Raw genomic sequence first — 15,108 nt, forward strand, 5'->3', positions numbered from 1 at the left:
CTATCCATCCATCCACCCACCCACCCTCCTGTTATACTGCCCAATAATCAAGGCTCTCTCTGAGAAGAAAATTTGGCCAACCATTTGAGTTGACTATTGGTCCAAAGTACCCCTTCCGGGAGGAGACTTCCAAGCCCTTCTTTGCCTGATCCATGGCAGGGGTGGGGAGAAAGTCAACTGTGAGATGCTTTGGACTTCAGCTCCTCTCCTGCCTGACCTTTGGTCCTGCTTTCCAGGCCTGTTGGAACTCAAGTCCCAAACACCTGGAGACCCACCTTCTGCCCACCCCAATCTATGGCCTTGTCCTGGCTTCTTTCCCATCAGCCTCTAGTAGTTTCACCACCTAAGTGCCTTGGATGAGATCGGCTCATTTATCTTCTTCCCAAAAATCTCCCACCAATGGCTAGACATCATTACAGCTACACGGTTTTTGGATAGGACTCCAACCCACCACCCCATCCTCAGAGGAGCCCAAGACGGCGGGACAGACGACCCAAACCAATTGTGCAAACAAGATCTAAGTAAACAAAATATACCGCCTCGCTCTTACTCTGCCTGGAACGCTGCTCAGATTTTTTGGCCCGAAAATATTAGAAGAGCAGCCAGACTTTTAACAAACAACCAGCAATGTTTGTCCACTGGACCAGAAAGAAAGGAACCAAGCCGGGCCGTCCGGCCTTGTCAACTCACACGGGGAATCCGCACAGCGAGGCAACCGTCTTTGCTCAGCCAGCCAACGCCGCCGTCTTCCCATCCCAACCCTCCGGAGGGGGCCGACCGAAGCCACTGAGCCACTCTGGAGTGCAACAGCTTGGAGACAGTGGGCTAAACAAGTCAAACATGAGCTATTGAGTGCTACTGAGCTGCACGGAGCCAAGTGGTCTCCGGGCACTGGCAGGCATCGCTTTGTTGAATTCAAATGGAGAAAGTCCTCCTTGAAGTCCATGCCAGCGGAGAGAGTTTGGCTCGGCTGAGACTCGGTGGAGCCAGAACGTCCATGGACGTTTGTCAGCTTTTGTTCAGCTCTGTCAGCCTCACGGACCATGAGAACATCGGAGGCCTCAGTCCGCTCGGGCAGGCCTCACCTATTCCGACTTTCCAGGGTGTTGGCCCCAGAGACGCCTTTCTGCGCTTTGCAGGCTGGGCTTCCTGGTTGCCCAGACCTCCAGCTCAGTTTTCTGAACACACGAAGCTATTTTATGTGAGTCGGGTCGCTCGTCCGTATGGCTAGTGCCAATTGCGCTGGCTGGTAGCAGTCTTCCAGCATCTTGGACACAAAGACACATCTTTCTGACCATGGCTGCTGGCGATCCCTGATTTTGTGAAGTCATCCACAGACAAAATTGTTTTAAAAAGGGAAAATGTCAGCCCTTTTCAAGTTAAAGTCAGAACTTCAACCTACCCAATGTTTGCTTTTGAGGGGTCTGGGGAGAGGCTGAATCCCTTAAATGGCACAATTACAACCAACGGAAGGCCGATGGCAGATTTTGTGAAGAATCTATTCCCTGTATCTCATCATGTAATTTGGGCACTAAGTCTAGGACTGAAGACCAGTGCTCTAGAAGATGTTCAGCACCTCCAAGAAGATGCGCAGCAGAGCGCATGATGCTCAGTGAGCATATCTGCCACTGCAGGTTGGCTCATGGAGCGCCACTTTACAACCTGGTGAGGGACCGTCCAAATTCCCAGGAATAGCATTGGAATACTATTGCTTTAAGACAGCCATCCCCAACTGGAGGCTTCCAGATGTTTTGCATGGCAACTCCCATCTTCCCAATGGCCATGCTGGCTGGGGATGATGGGAGCTGAGTCCAATCCATTTGGAAACCTCCAGGTTGAGGAAGCCTGTCTGAAGATCACTACTTTGCTGGAATTAAAAAAAAAAAAATCAGCATTGTTTATCAAAAACAAGGCTAAGCCTAGGAAAATAATGTAGTAGCCACAGAGGTGTGTTTTTTGCCCATATCAGCTTATTCTCTTTTTAAAAAACATTTCCCAGCGCAGTACCAAAGGATAGTGTTGAAAGCAACTGCCTGGCATGTGAAATGCAATGATGCAAAGGGCTCCCTCTAGTGGCCACCACGAAAACCACCTCCTGGACCCCAGTCAGGGTCCCTGAAACATTTCTGGGGAAGCAGCAAAAGGGAGGCCCGATCCTGCACGCATTTGCTCAGAAGTAGAGCGTATCAAGTGCTTAGTTTGGGCTGCAGTGCAAGGATCAAATTGGCTCATGCAAGAATAAAACCCTTTCATTATCTCTAACCTTTCCCAGCGGAAATGGGCATGTGTATTTTTGTGTAATTGTAGCACATTACGAGTGAAAGCTCTCTCCACCTATGCTAAACTGACCATAACATCTTCCTTAATAAAATAAAATAAACCTTACGGATCATTCACCCTTTTTCTGCTGCTCAAGAACAGAATGACGGACACCATGTAGATACGTCGCCTTGGTTTTGTTTTTAACCACCTGTTTTATTCTTTTTCTGATTTATCTCTACACCCCTCTGAGCTCTCCAATCTGGAAATTGGAGTCGTGCATTCATTTTGTAAAGATATAACTGAAAAGAATCAAAGCACTCCATTCACAAGGTGGAGGTATTGACAATCTCAGGGAAAATGCAAAGTTTTTGGCAGTACGAAAATCAGTGCATGCTCAGTGTCCAGGAAATGTTGACCAACTGGTGGGTGGGGGGCAGAAACCACAGGGGGAGATGAACAGAATGGAGCATCCTGAAAAGGGGCTGGCCAGCTGGAGTGCTAAAGATGAGCACTTCATACTGCAACATGAGGTTGCAGGGGCTTGTTGTTGTTGTTAGTCACGAAGTCGTGTCCGACCCATTGCGACCCCATGGACAACACTCCTCCAGGCCTTCCTGTCCTCCACCATCCCTGGAGTCCACTCAAGCTCACACCCACCTCCCCAGTGACCCCATCCAGCCACCTCATCCTCTGCCGTTCCCTTCTCCATTTGCCGTCAATTGTTCCCAGCATTAGACTCTTCTCCAGGGAGTTGCTCCTTCTCATGAGGTGGCCAGAGTAAATGAGTGTCATCTTCAGGATCTGGCCTTCTAAAGAGCAGTCAGGGCTGATCTCCTCCAGGACTGACCGCTTTGATCGCCTTGCGGTCCAAGGGACTTGCAGGAGTCTCCTCCAGCACCACAATCCAAAGGCCTCAATCCTTCGGCGCTCAGCCTTCCTTATGGTCCAGCTTTCACAGCCATGCATTGCAACTGGGAAAACCATCACCTTGACTGTACGCACTTTTGTCGGCAGGGTGATGTCTCTGCTTTTTAGTATGCTGTCTAGATTTGCCACAGCTTTCACAGAGGCTGCTTGGTGCTTATTCACAGTGGATCTGACTGGTTTCATTCTGGAACAGTAGCAGCTCGAAACACGTCTGCCCCGTTTGCTCTTGGGGTCAAGGATGGGCGAGTACCGTGTGCATGCGCATTTGGTGTCCATGTGTGCGCTCCGTTTACACATGGGTGCATTGCAGGCAAGATGCAATTCCTTTTTCCCTGCCTCAGAGATGAACCTCTTGTGATCCTAGGGAAATTTTATGTGCCAACACCAAACAACATTTTACAAAAGACATCCTTTACATGTTCAGTTGAACTGCAACAACCAGGGAGCTGTGCTTGTACTGGAGGAGATAACGGCTTGTGTGGAGGGAGATGAAAGGCGAAAGCAGTGAAAGCTATTTCACCAGTGGGGCTGAAAGAACCGCATTGTCCTTCTCTGCCCTCCCCATTCCTTGTTCCTTGTGTGTTGTGTCTTTCTCAATTGTAATTGATTAGGTGTAAGCTGTTCTAGCAGGCTTTTTGGCTGAGGTGGACTATTAAAATAACTTCATATAAACAAAGGAATGAGTCATTTAGCTTGGGGAACTCACACTGGGGGGGGCCACAGAGAGAAACTAAGCCCCCTGCTACTTTCCCAGCCTAGTCTGTAGGATTTCACCATTCCTGTTACATTCAAATACGGAACGTGGGATTTCTCCTTCACAATGATCCTGTCTGTTTCGGCCCACCTTGATTTTCACAAAAATCCTCCTTTGCCTGAAATGAAAATCCCCATTGACTGCAAAGTCAGCTTCTCTTTTGGGGATCCAGAGCAGCTTCTGACTGGGTGCACAATTTTGTTGGGGCCACAATGGAGGAGGAGAGGGTTAAAACCACCCCTTCTTCATGAAGAAGTCCCCCAAGGTTCCCCCACACACATCTGCTATTTATTTCCCAAACCCTGACGTGATTTCATCTGGCCTTTGTCACACAAGCCTTTGTTACATCCGCTTAGACTACTGCAACACCCTCAACATGGAGCTGCCCTTGAAGACTGTTTGGCAACTTCAGCAGGTCTGGAACACAGTGGCCAGAGAGCTGGCTGGGCGGGCTATGGGGAATCTGCCGTTCGCTTATTACAACAGCGTCAGCTGTCCGATGCAGGGCAGAATTCAGAGTGCTTGTTCTGATCTGGGAAGCCCCACCTGGCTTGGGCCCGGGCTACCGGAAAGACCTTCTCCCATCTCAGCCTCCCAGCCTCCCAGGCAGATCCTTCATCGGAGACTGCCACCCTCAGAGACCCATGTGGTGGCAATGCAAAAGAGGACATGGCCCCTCCTGGCTGTGGAACTCGCTGCCGAGAAAGGCAAGGTTTGCTCCCTTCGAGTTGTCCTGTTCATGGACTAAGAAAGAGCTCAATATTCAAGGAGCCCCCGATAAGCGGATGGGTGCTATTTTCATTACGCTGTTGCTGAACTTCCATGGCATTGTGCTTAATGCATTCCTTTCTTATTGTTCTTCAGATTATGCTTTTATTTATTTCTGATCACAAACTGCCTGGAGAGCTCTTTTCTAGGAAGAAAGCTGGCCTACTCATAAAATAATTCAGGGTTATTGTAACCAGTGATGTAGTGCTCAATTTTGAAATGCAGGCTACTAGTCCTCATGGTTATGTGCTACCTCCAGTATCAGAGGCAGCATGCCCATGCAAATCAGTGCTGGGGAACATGGGCGGCAGGATGCTTCTGGGCTTGCTAGCCTGAGGGCTCTCTGGACATTGTTAGCCACCCTTCCACTGGGTTCAGGCAACACGATCACCAGCACTCAAGGTCTGAGCGTGGCTTCTTGAATTGCGGGTTCTCAAATGTGCATTTCCATGTTGCCCCAAGAAACTACCAATTAACTACGAAGAACACATGCTGAAAACAACCCATATTGTGTTGTTGGGTTGTGAACTGTAGGCTGTTCACCATGGTTGGTTATCTACATCGGGTTCAGACGGCATGATAAACCCATTCCAGCAACCACCTGTGGTCCAGCGCCTTCTCCACTCAACCTACACTCAGTGAGGGCCACCACAATGCCGGGATCCGACCACTGACTTGGGAATAAACACCCACTTGTCCCGGAAGTCCGCACAGACGTAATCCCATGGTGAGCCCTAAATTTAGGAAGCTGCGCTCATCCATGACAACAATCTGGCTCTTGCAGTCCTCACCTTCCCAGGAGCAAGGCGAGACGGAGGGAGCTGGGTCTCTTCAGCCTGGAGAGGAGGAGACTCAGAGGGGACCTGTTGGCGACATGCAGGTGTGTGAGGGAGTGTCACACGGAGGTGGGTAGAGACCTGTTGTCCCTGCAGAGGAGGGCAGGACGTGCTCCAACAGAGCAAAGCTCAGGGAGCCAAGGCTCCATTTGGATGCCAGGAAGCACTTCCTGACAGTCAGGACCCCGAGGGTGAGGAAGCATTGAGCTCTTATTGTCAATAGGTAATCCTTCAGATTAGTAATGTATGGCTGTGAAAGCTGGACCATAAGGAAGGCTGAGCGCCGAAGGATTGAGGCCTTTGGATTGTGGTGCTGGAGGAGACTCCTGCGAGTCCCTTGGACCGCAAGGCGATCAAACCGGTCAGTCCTAGAGGAGATCAGCCCTGACTGCTCTTTAGAAGGCCAGATGCTGAAGATGGAACTCAAATACTTTGGCCACCCGATGGGAAGGAAGGACTCCCTGGAGAAGAGCCTGATGCTGGGAAGGATTGAGGGCAAAAAAAGGAGGGGACGGCAGAGGATGAGGTGGCTGGATGGGGTCACTGGGGCAGTGGGTGTGGAGTTGGCCCTACTCCGGGGGTTTATGGAGGACAGGAGAGCCTGGAGGAATGTTGTCCATGGGGGTCACAAAGAGTCAAGTACGACTTTGTGAGTGAACAACAGCAACAGCAATTCCTGGTGTAGGAATATTCCTCAGTATAGGAATATTGAGCTTTCGGAATGGGAAAAACTGCTGCTCAAAATCTGGGAAGGCAAGATACAATCGGAAGCTGTGTGAGCAAGAGAAGAGATGCGAACCTCTGGGGACCCCCCAGGGGCTGGATGAGGATGCCAGGTGGGCAAGATCTGCACCCTAAATAGGCACTTCTGCACCCCTGGAACCAACAAGCAAAGTGGCGATGGAACAGACAAAATGGCTGGATCGCCTTGCGCTCTCTCGTGCACCAGGTTTTTCAACAGGGCAGTCCGGGGCCAGAGGACGCCACTGGCACCTCCCAGCCACACCTTTGTGTTTGGCACGAAGGACTCTGGTGCTCCTGCTTTCCCTGGGAACCAGGACACAGTCGTTCAGCTCCCCGTGAGCAAGCCGGTTTTCATGGGGATGCGCAGATCTCGCCTGCTTTCCCGCGTTCTGCCTCTCAAGAGGTTGGGTGAAAGTGCCGTGCGCAGGACTGCCGTGCAGCTGTCTTGGTCACTCGCCCCACTCAAAGCACTCTAAGAACATGCGCTTAACTTTTAAGCCCATAATCGGGATGAGGAGAATTAAGTTAAACACAAGCCGAGATGAGGAGGGAGCCGAGCACGCTGAACAGAAAGCAGAGGTGAGAAGGCGGCTTACTCCGCGGAGCCGAAGGTATTCCAAAAAGCTCGCGTTAAGCTTGGCTTTCAGCTGGAAAGCAGGAAACGCTGGCGGTGTGCAGGTGCTTTTAACAATCTGTCGTGCAGAAATGTAGCAGGCCAAGATCAACGTTTCCCATGTCACAAAACACCGCCAGCTGCTATATTCTTGCAGGTTGGCTCAGCAAAGACGCGGGAGCAGAGCCCGCGAGCTGGACCGGGTCTTGCAAAACCCAGGGCGCTCTTCCTCTGGCTGCACAACCTGGCAGCAAGGGCAGGGGAAACAGCGAACTAAAAAATAAATTTCATGCAGCGTGAGGAGAGCCCGTGCACAGCCAGTGGTCGCAAGTCAGGTTTCCAGACGAATAGGATCATTTATTCATTTCTATACCATCCCGTAGCCTAAGCTCTTTGGGCAGTTTACAACAATGTATTAAAAATGCAAATATCATGCAAACAACATTGTTAAAGTTAAAATAGGTTTTGATATACTGTAAAAAAGACCTTGCAAAGGAAAAGAATCGCCCGGATAATCCATGCAGGTGTCTGGATAATCAAGGAGATCTTTAATTGCTTCCACATAAAGGCTGTGCCTTGACCTGGCACTGGAAAGTTGTCCAGCTTGGTGCCTGGCGGGCGGCAGCAGGGAGGCTGTTCCCAAGATGGGGGCCACCACTGAAAAGACCCTCCTCCTTGTCCCACCCTCCAAGCCTCCCATGGGGCGGGCACTAAAAGGAAGGTCCCAGAGCTTGAGCTTCAGGTAGATCAGAGATGGAGAAGGCGGGAGTGCGAGAAAAGCCGGCAGTCTCTTCTCCGTTCCCTCCCCTCTGTGCGTCCCAGGAACAACCAAGATGGGGATTTTGTGCCTGTGGCCACCTTCCCAGTCCCGCATGGGGGTGCCCCGCCTTCTTTTAGGGCTGCCTTCTTTCTTCCTGCAACAGAAGCCCTTGGCTCGAGAGCCTCTTTGGGGGCGAGGGCTCAGCTCCATTCCAGAGAAGCTGGTGAGCAGCCCCTCCAGGGGCACAAGAGGTGGGCGTGTGCCCCTTTCCTCTAGGGTCAGGATGCAGACAGGTTGATAAGGAGGGCTTTGACCAGTGGGATAGGGATCAACTTATTACTTTGTGCATGCTCAGAGGCTTGAGTGAAACAATGACGGTTTTAAAGCAAAGGAACGATTTGAGACTGGTGCTGGTCAGAGGAAGAAACACGGCTCACAACAGTGGCTGGATCAGAAGGCAAATCGGGGCAGTGGGGGGAAACCAACAATAGCAGCCGTTTTTAGCACAAGGTTCTCATTGCCGGGAATGGAGCTTCAGGAGCAGCATCCCGTCCTTTTGGGATTGGCTAGAGGGGAACTGGGCAAAAAGCAGGAACCACCAAAAGACCGGGGAGTAGGGGGGACTCAGACCACAGAATCTGCCCCTTGGCTGAGCTTCCGTGCCGCTGCCTCAGAGCCACGCTCAGATGGGGCCTCTTTAGGCACAAGAGGATGCACCCTGCGGATTGTGAAGGCACTCAAAGGGCCGCTCTTTGGGGTGCTGCTTTCCTGGTCACACAGGAATCGTCTCGGGAATCAGACCTTATTGATCTCATTAGTGACTGATCTTATTTATTATTGCTTATTATTTGCTAATTAGGTTTAACTCAGAGCTGCCTGCCCTCATTGGAAGTGTCTCTGCAGGCTGTTCTACGGAAGCATTTCCTGCCTTAAATGGAGGTGCCGGTGCTTGAACCCAGAACCGTCAGCATCCAAAACCTGCCACTGAAATATGGCAGCAACACAGGGCCAAATTACCCACCTGCCCAAAGTGCTACCCTCTCCCATGCACCATAAGCCCCAGCACGGCTTCTTCCAGATGTTTTGGACTCAATTCCTATCAGCCCCACCCAGCAAGACCAGGGGCCTGAGCTGATGTAGCCCCAAACAAGCAAAGTCATTGAAAGGCTGCCGAGTGACTCAATGCTAAGAGCATAGGCTGTGCGCAAACTGTTGTCGGACCATTGGTTACCGCATTGTCTGAACCCCAACAGCAAACAGCCCATGGAGAGGACTCACGGCTTGTTGTTGGGTTGTGAACCAGGGGTTGCTTGTGATCCTGGCTGGGTGCAGCAAACAGCCCCGCTTCAAAAGCAAACCGTGGTTCAGTAACAACCCCTGCGCTGTCCGTCCTGAGGTCTGGAGTCTGGATGCCAGGGAGCATTTGCAGCTCTTCTACTGTGCTTTATTCTACGTAACCCTTGGGCTAATACAGCGGAATATAGGATGAGGATGAGGGTATCATCTCCTTCCTATCAGCAGCACCGTCTGGGCCAGAGGGAGAAAGCCATCCTTGTCTCCAGTCCTCAGGAATTTGCTTCCTTCAGCACTGATGCCTGGAGATCCCAGCCTGGGAAATTGGTGCAGGGCAGCGTGGGCAACTGGGTGGGGTGTGCTGGGACTGAAGGGGGCAGCCGTTCTCGGTACACCTTCCCAAGGCTTGCCAGTCCGGACTCAGCAGAGCGGGAGGGCCTGGGGATTCGGGGCTTCAGACTTGGAGAGGGGAGAAGTAGAAGAGCTTCTCTCAAGACCACACTCTCCAGGTGCCACGGCAAGCTCTGGGAATAACCGAGATACACCACTGTTGGGAGGGGAGCTGGAAGAGGAGTTCTCAGGATGACTTTTGACCCTGTGACGTGGCACCGGGAGAGGAGGGCCGGCCAACTAGAGGGACAATATATATATAGAAAGTCCGTACTTGCTTCCAGATGGGCTCTCTCAGAGGGTTCAGGCCCAGACAAACTCAAAAGGACTTTTCCAAAAGTAATTGCTAGATGACTTCAACCAGCCACTCTGTGCATGCTCAGAGAGTCATTCTGAGGTGATTGAGTTTCTTGTATATACTTTGGTGTAAGAAGAGTTTTTGCAAAGGAATGTGCGAATGGAGGAAAACCCAGCTGCAGGTGGAGTGAGCTGCCCTCCTGTCTTGTCCAGCTTTAGTCTCACGACAGCCATCGGCTGTGAGAGGAGTCCCAAGAAGCAACACCCATCATGACCACACAAGCCCACGTCTTGCAAGCAGATGCAACCTAAATCAGTTATTGCAGTAATCGCCGTTCTCTAATTCACCACCTACAGCGTGACAAAAGCAACACAAGGTTTGTTTCGGGCTCCCACCAAAGTGATGCATCGAGAACTGACTGCTTCTCATTGTCCAAAAGCCAGGTGGGGAAGACAAATAATACACGTGGGTGGGACATTTTAAGAAGACACCACCACCTGTGTAACCTCTTTTTCTATTAAAATTGGACTCCCATCTCCCACAGTTTAATGCTTGACTTGTGAATAACAAAAAGGCTGCACATTTTGAGTTTGGGATTAATTTGCCCCCACCACCTGCATCACAATTACATGTTTGGTCCTCACAAACTTATCCCTAAACAGCACCTGCTTTAAAAAAATAAAAAATAAAAAGCAGAGATAAAAGACTTACAGCCATCTGATTCCAGTGCAAGTCCCGTTCTGCAGGATGAAAGCGAGGGAGAGGGCTACCAGAATTTGTCGCTTCATGGTCATCTTCTGCCTTTCTTCTCTCCTTAGCTACCAAATCTTTTCCAGAGCAAAATAAGTCAGTTGTTTCTTGGGAGGCAAATAAAAATCCTTCGTTTTCTGAAAATGGGATTTCTTCCAGGTGCCAACCTAGGAACAAGGATGGAAAGAGTATAATTGGTAGTGAGGAATTTCACATGCACAGAAGAAGAGCAAACGCCAGCCTCCCAAAAGTCAAGGAGTGGACCATTCGTTGTGAACAAAATGCAGATTTCCCCATCTCCCCAGCTCGATAAAATCTTTACAGTAAAAGAAACAGACAAAACGTATGGATTTAATAAGAGCAACACACTCAAGTCTGGCTGTATGCTTTTGGTTAACTCTGCATATGCTGAGATTTCATTCTTGATCTTGGTTTTATTTCCCTCTCATGCCTTCCCTAACACACACACACACACACACACACACACACACACACACACACACACACACTTCTTTAAGAGAGGGAAGGGGAGGGAGCTGGGGAAATGGGATACACGTTGATCCTTGACTGTCCCAAGAGGTTGGACTCTTTAGCCTGTCATTTACAAATTTATTAAAAGTGGAGAGCAGGAAGGAGCTCTTTCTAAGAAAGGGACAAATTGCAGGAACGGATGTCAGCTAATGGAGTTCTCCCCCCGTAACAGATGTTCGTGGTTGCGTGTTTGCAAGGGACGTTTTGGACTGCACATGCCTGCTGCTCTCTTTCCCACCTCATCAGCTCAGGATCTCACATCTCCCCCAGACTCAAACACCTGGGACCCCAAGGAACAAGTCAAGCTGGGAATAAACCCAAAAGCATCTCTGGAGGGGCCTGGGATAGACTTCTTTGTTGTTGTTTTGGAGGGTGGCTCTGGGGGAAAGCAGGATCCTTCTTTGTTGTAAAGATAGCTGGGTCCCTCCCGTTGATCAGAGGAAGATGCATGGCTCACCCATGCCAGTTCAGCCTACACAACAGCCCTGCCAGGGAGGCAAGGTTACGAAGCAGCATAATCCCAGTTATCCAGGGAGCTTTGTGATGAAATGGACAGATCTGCACCCTTTCTACAGTCCCTGAAAAAAAATACCCAACAATCCTTGGGTATTGAGAAGGGCCCCCTGCGATCTGCGGGAGAGGCTCTTCTCCGGGAGCCCTCTGTGAAGGACATTAGGAGGGCGAGTACCCGGAGGAGGGCCTTCTCTGCGGTGGCGCCCAACCTATGGAATTCACTCCCCAAAGAGGTCCGCCTGGCACCGTCGTTACTGGTTTTTCAGCGCCGGGTAAAGACCTTTTTATTCAAACGCTATTTCAATTGTTAATATTTATTTATTTATTTTACTTTTCGGGCCAGGTCGACTCATATTATATTGTTTCATACTGTCCTTGTTTATTTATCATTGTGAGCCACCCCGAGGCTTCGGCGAATGGGGCGGCATAGAAGTCCCCTAAATAAATAAATAAAAACACATTTTTAGCCGCACACTGAAGATGTGAGTGCCCATCTAAACTAAGTAACTTGTAAATAAGGCATGAAATTCAAGGTTTTCATGCACTTGGAGATACCTCAGTCCTGTATGGAATAAGGATTAGCCTCAGCTGTCTTTCACGCATATGGTTGGTTGCAAACCTAGGCTACCTACCATCCGGCATGGTCCTTAGCTTTTTTGTATTCAATAATGCAAGTTTCTAGTCCCTGTGGCTGCAGTGCAGCCATGGAAAAGGGTGTGGGAAGCAGACTCCTGCTGAGCATGGCAAACAGAAGTGCCAAAATGTGGACAAAAGACATAAATGCAAAAAAAAAGGGGGGGCCACTTTCCCCCAGTGCCAGCCATGGACTCTCAGCCTAGCCTACCTGACAGGGCTGTTGTTGGGAGGATAACACAGAAAGAAGATGCTCATGAAAGCCATCTTGGCTTCCCTGCAAGAGGACAAAAGGCAGGAGCAGATCCCAGAGATGTTCCAACCATCCAACATTCAACAAAAAACGCACAGACTTCTGCAAAAATGTGTGAAGGAGCCGTGGCCACCAGGATACCCTCTCTGGCTCCAATAAGCAGTTTCAGAGGAGCGCCAGGGCAGGGGCGGCTCGTGGCCACTCAGCTCCAGGGCAGCAGTGAGGGCAGGCATGTTGGGGCAATGGCCAGGGGCCCAAAGCCCAGCGGGGGCCCAAGGGTAGACGCTCGCTGGGCCAGCTCCTTCTCTTAGCCCTTGCTGCTGTGGATTCACTTGCCGCCCGCTTGCTGGCTCTCCACTTATCAAGCAAATGAGGGCAGGGATGGGAGGAGGAGGAGGAGGAGGAGGGCAGCCGGGGACCCTGACAGTGAAAACGTGGACTCACGGAGGGAGGAGCACATGGGACGTGCCCTGCTCCACGGCCCTCCAAAACCTGGAGCTGGCTCTGCCCAGCACCACCTCACACCCGGCGGCAGCAGGGAGGTGCCTTCCAGCAGGCCCACCCTCTGTGCCTGGCCAGACTCCAGGGCAGCCCCGGAGGGTCCGCACCAGATGCTGCGCCCGGCTCCCCCACACTGGCAGCTGGGTCTTCACCCTGCCTGCCTCTGCACTCACCCACAATGCCCTGATGAAGCCCTGCTCCAGGGCATTATGGGAGCACGCAGAGTGCTCTGTGATGGTGCCCTCTGCAGTCGGTAAGCCAGCAGGCTGGGAAGGGGGACCGGAAGCTGCAAGGCCAGCAGGAACACCCTCCTGGGGACCCTCGGACTCAGAGGTGGCAGGTCCCACCCTCAAAGGTGAGTCGGCCCCAACCAGGAGTGTGTATCCAACAGCCATTTATCCTCCTTTGCATGGGGCCGTCCTGTCTTGAAGGTGCTTTGAAGGACTGCCTGCTGCAAGTTTGCAGGTGAAGAATCCTAAGAAGGTGGAACAGGTGAGGCTGCAGAGGTTGCCCATTTGTCCACCAAGAGCACCTGGGTGGCAGGTGGAGCAGACATGGTACAAGGTCTTCTCACTCTGGCGAGGTGGGTGGTCACTCTAGTTAACTTGTAGCCATTATAAAGTCTAACCCAAAAAATACCTTTTTTTTTGGTGCCTTGCTGTTTAGACCTGATCTTGGGATTATTTGGGGGGCTGATTCAGAAAATTGCATTGGCTAAACTGCATTGCCTCTAGTTTCTTAGATATGGTCAAATTTACATAATTTTTAGTCAGCTTTTGAAAAAATCTTACTGATCAACTCGTTCTGTTACATAGTTGGTGTTTTTGTATACAAGTTAGCAGATACAATGAGAGCGTTTGCGTATTTCAAGCTGTAACTTTACATCAGAAACATTGGGATAATTTATAGATTGCTTTCCAGCGAACCTTGGGGACTTAAGTGAAGAGAAAGGTAAAAGATTTCACCAAGACATAAAAACAATTGAAGGCAGATACCAAGGAAGATGGGATGCATTCATGATGGCAGATTCCTTTGGAACCTTATATGGGATTGTCCTGGCAGCTCCTACTCTTGGAAATCCCTTGTGGAGCATGAAAGGAGTGCCTTCTGTGTCAAATGATTGGAAAGTTAGTATCATAAACCTATTTGGTTTGAAATAAGTAGATTTAGTGTATTTCACTTTTCTTTTAATTTTAACATATTCCTTTCATGCTATAAGGAGATTAAATAAAACACTACATTAATATAGCCTGATATTTGACAGGTGGCTGGAGCGAAGAATGGTATATGGCATTTTTGCTGTATCTCAAAAACTAGAGCTGATGGGGAAAAATTGGCACCACTTTTGGAATCAGTGGGTCAAATATATCCAGGAACAGGTCTAAAATTCCAGGCAATACAGTCTGTGATCTGTGCTGGCCAGTGATCTCAGCTTTTCCATGTCTACATATGCATCAGCTTTTCATCCACTTTTTGGTGATGGGTTTCCTGGTTTCTGGAAATGCATAAGGGAAGTGGGAAGAGAACGGGATCTAAGGTACAATCCTGTCCTGGGAGTTGTAGGCCTTTTTTTCCTGACTCAGCATGCATGAGAGTCTCCCCTTAAGGTGCAAGAAGATTAAGCATGTAGAAAGCAAGCAAACAGCTCCTACTCTGGGCACACACCCCATATTGGTTCCCCAGCTAGGCTAACCTCTTTATTAGGTTATCACTTCCACGAAATGCCATGAAAAAGCATGCAAGTCTTGCTATTAAGGTGGGAAAGTTGGGTGCAGAGATGTTTCTCTCAAATACTGATCTTCTGACTTCTGTCAAACTTGGGACTTTTTTTATTATTGGCTAGAGAAATGGGACCTCGCATAGATTTAAATATGTTTTTAAAGTTATCATAAATGGAAAAACAAGGGGGTGGGAGCTGACCCAGCGGGCTCGATGTTTTTGATGATGGATGTTGTTTGTAGTGGTTTTTTTTTTCAGGATTATAATTTCAAATAAAACTTATTTTTTAAAAAATACTGATCTTCCGCAGTTTCCGTACCATTCTAAGCACAAAGGTTGAAATGGCTGTCCGAAGAGAGGTATTTAAACTAGAATAGGCTGAAAAACATAAATATTTTTATTTTGGCTCCACCTCTTCTGCTTTGGCCCCTCCCACCTCTGGAATGTACCCCCCCCCCCATTTCCTCAAATGAAAATTCAGCCCTTAGGCTGAAATAGTTTCTGAACTCCTGGGTTAAGAGATGGTGAATGGTCCTCAGAAAGCCAGTGAGCTTGATGGCTCA

The sequence above is a fragment of the Varanus komodoensis genome, unplaced genomic scaffold (genome assembly GCF_004798865.1).
Source record: "Varanus komodoensis strain SLA01 unplaced genomic scaffold, ASM479886v1 scaffold63, whole genome shotgun sequence".
Lineage (NCBI taxonomy): Eukaryota > Metazoa > Chordata > Lepidosauria > Squamata > Varanidae > Varanus > Varanus komodoensis.